Raw genomic sequence first — 3718 nt, forward strand, 5'->3', positions numbered from 1 at the left:
TCCCTATCGGCTCCCACCCATACCTGCCACACACCTTGAGGCACACACAGGCAACCTCGTGAGTATGCCTTGCTCATCTCCCCACAGGAGCAGCGTCTCTGGCTATGGCTATAGAAACTTTTCTGGCTGCTGGGCTCAGGGTGAAGGCTCAGCCCTGCCCTTTCCTCTCCACAATGGTCAGATGTGACTTAAGACAGGTATTCCTGATTTAGGGCTTGGCTCTGTTTAATTGGGGGGTGGCATACACAGTTAAAACTATGTGTTGGCCAGGCATGGTGGCTCACACCTGTAATCCCAGCATTTTGAGAGGCCGAGGCAGGACGATAGCCTGAGGTCAGGAGTTTGAGACCAGCCTGGCCAAAATAGTGAAACACTGTCTGTACCAAAAATACAAAAAAAAAAAGAAAAACTAGCTGGGAGTGGTGGCAAGCACCTGTAATCACAGCTACTCAGGAGAGAATCACATAAACCTGAGAGGCAGAGGTAGCAGTGAGCTGAGATCAAGCCACTGAACTCCAGCCTGGGTGACAAGAGCAAAACTCCTTCTCAAAACACACAAACAAAACAAAACAAAACCTATGTATTTAGCCATGTTTTGCACATTCAGCATTTTGAAATGATGCAAATAGATTGCCTCTGGTTTTCCTTCTAGCTAGCACTTGAACTTGTGCTTTAGTGCATTGAAAAACAGTATGAAACCTGAATACACTTAGCAATTTAGGATTTCCTTGATCCAGAGTTTTATTTTAGAAAAATCAGAAGAGTGTGATCATAATTGAGAGTCATAGAATATTGATTCACAAACACTTATTTTATTTATCTGCCCACTTCAAAACTGGCCACATCTCCTTCCCTTCCCATCTGTAGCCTAGCCAGATGCCTCCCACCTTCCTCCTCTTTCTCCAAGCAGGCTTTCTCCTGTCAATGGTCCCCAGAAACTCTGGGATTCAGGAGCCCTCTGCTCCCTCCCTTCCATTCCTGTCTATTTCTCTATTCTTTCCTTTCCATCTCTCCTCCTCTCCTTGTGCAGAGGGTTGGGAAGAGTTACTAACCTGGCAGTGATGATGCAGATTAGAATGGTGACGGTAACGCTCAACACTAATACAACTGTTATTAGCATTCCATCATGAACGCTCACAAAACTTGTAAAACACTGCTATGGTTATAAACCCATGGAGTCGATATTTTTTATTGTTTTATAGATAGAGAAATGGAGCCCATGAAAAGTTAAGCAGTTTGCTAAAGATCATACAGCTACAATTTGTATCGCAACACAATTTGTATCGCAACACAATTTGTATCGCAACACAATTTGTATCGCAACACAATTTGTGACCTGCCTAAATTTTCACCATCATTCATATTTCTGTCATACTCTGGATCCTCCATTTACCAAAAATGAATACGGTGACATGGCCACACACCTGAGGAATTCTTTTACTTCCCATGGGTATAGGCCTATCATTTCAAATATTTGTACAAAATTAATTTAGGCCAGGTGCAGAGGCTCATGCCTGTAATCCCAGCACTTTGAGAGGCCGGAGTGGATGGATCACTTGTGGTCAGGAGTTTGAGACCAGCCTGGCCAACATGGTGAAACCCTGTTTCTACTAAAAATACAAAAATCAGCTGGGTGTGGTGGCACATGCGTGTAGTCTCAGCTACTTGGGATGCTGAGGCAGGGGGATTGCTTGGGCCCGGGAGGTGGAGGTTGTAGTGAGCTGAGATCCTGCCACTGCCACTCCAGCCTGAGTGATGGGAGTGAAACCTAAAAGAAAGAAAGAAAGAAAGAAAGAAAGAGAAAGAAGGGAAGGAAGAAGGAAGGAAAGAAGGGAGGGAGGGGGAGGGAGACAGGGAGGGAGGGAAGGAAGGAGGGAAGGAAGGAAGGAAGGAAGGAAGGAAGGAAGGAAGGAAGGAAGGAAGGAAGGAAGGAAGGAAGGAAGGAAAGAAATTATTTAGATTTGCACAACTGCTTCTCTAACCTCACATCACTCATCTCCCCTCTAAGCTCCCTGAAGCCCAGGACTTGCAGTTCCTTGAACTGTGTGTTGGCATGCCTCAGTGCCTTTGCACAAGCTGCTCTTTCTGTCTGGAATCTCTAGACTTCTCATCTTCCCCGGCTGAATGCTGCCCAGCCCACTTCAGCTTAGTCATGTTCCCTTTGTCCTGAAGACTTCCTGGACACCCCCCATCTTTTTCAGCCAGCCTAACTGCAGGCTCCCCTGTGTCCTCCCTTGCCCACTGGGCTCACCTCTGTCACAATGTTGCTCTTGCCTGGCTCTACCAGTCGGTGTGCTCGGTTGTCCTTCCTCTGTAAAGTGAGCTCTTTAAAGGGGACACTGACGAGCAGAGTGCTCAGCAGATACTAGGAACTGCTGAGTCAATGTTTGCTGAATGGCTGAAAAAATGAGAACTGTCATCTGAGAAGAGGTCATAGGAACTTGAGTTCTGTGTTTCTCAAAGGCAATTTCTTACACCTTTTGCTCTAGCATAGTAGTTTCCATTTCTTGAGGCGGGGTTGGTGTTTTTGTTTGGACCATCCTAGGAGCCATCACTCGAACTTCCTGCCACACCAGATTCAGCCCACTGTAAAGAGGCCAGCTGCATTTGATTTCCTCTGCAAGGAAGAAAAACAAAGCAAAACAAAAGTCTTGATTTATCACAAAACCCAGCACAGGAAAGCTTAAACAATGGCTACGAAACTCAGCTCTCATGTTGCTAAAAATTATTTGTCTTAATAGGAAGAAGAGTTTCTTAAATTCCACAAAGGCAACTCTTCTTCCTGAAGACAGCAGCTTTGCTAGTAATGAAGGCAACATTCACAACACAGGTTGATAGTCAAGTGACTTTTGTGAACCCACAAGCTAGTCAAGGGAGGAGGGGCTGTCAGGGTATCACTGGGGAGTGGGTCCAATTAGTTTTGAGCTTAAGATGGGCACCAGCTATAAATTACAATCCTCTTTGGACAATACTGCTGGTTAAAAGCACATCATGAAACATCAAATGTTTTGGAGGAAGCTGGGAGCCCATTGAGTGGCACATGACTGTTCAGATGAGGAAACAGAGTCTACCTCTGTTCTCATCTTGCACCTTCCACTGATAATTGCCAGGCAGGAGCAACTGCTTTAACTTGCTCTAATATCGACCTCCTGTCATGAGGTCTGTGTTACTAGTTTCGACGTCTGTTGAGCACTGTCTGATTTTATGATTAACTTTGGTTTGTTTGTTTTTTGAGGCAGGTCCCAGGCAGGAGTGCAGTGGCACGATCTTGGCTCACTGCAACTTCCACCTCCCGGGTTCAAGCAATTCTCCTGCCTCAGGCTCCTGAGTAGCTGGGACTACAGGCACCGGCCATGATGGCCAGATAATTATTGTGATTTTTTTGACTCCTCATTCTTGAACATGGTTATAGTATGCTAAGTTGGCAAGCACACTGAAAACTCATCTTTGGGTCCTGACTTTTGTTGTCTCTGTTGCGAAGTCAGCTGGGTTTTTTTTTTTGTTTTTTTGTTTTTTTTAATAAGCTGTTTTTCATTCTCTGGCTGCTTTTAAGATTTTCTCATTGTCTTTAGTGTTGTTTTTCACTCAGGTGTCTGCCCCTAGATTTTTAAAAATTTACTTTATGTCAAATTGAAAGGACTTCCGAGTTTGAGGGCTGATGTCTTTCATTGCTTTTAGAAGATTTGATTATTTTACTTTCTTTATTTTTATTTACTTA

This window comes from Callithrix jacchus, chromosome 14 (assembly GCF_049354715.1).
Source record: "Callithrix jacchus isolate 240 chromosome 14, calJac240_pri, whole genome shotgun sequence".
Lineage (NCBI taxonomy): Eukaryota > Metazoa > Chordata > Mammalia > Primates > Cebidae > Callithrix > Callithrix jacchus.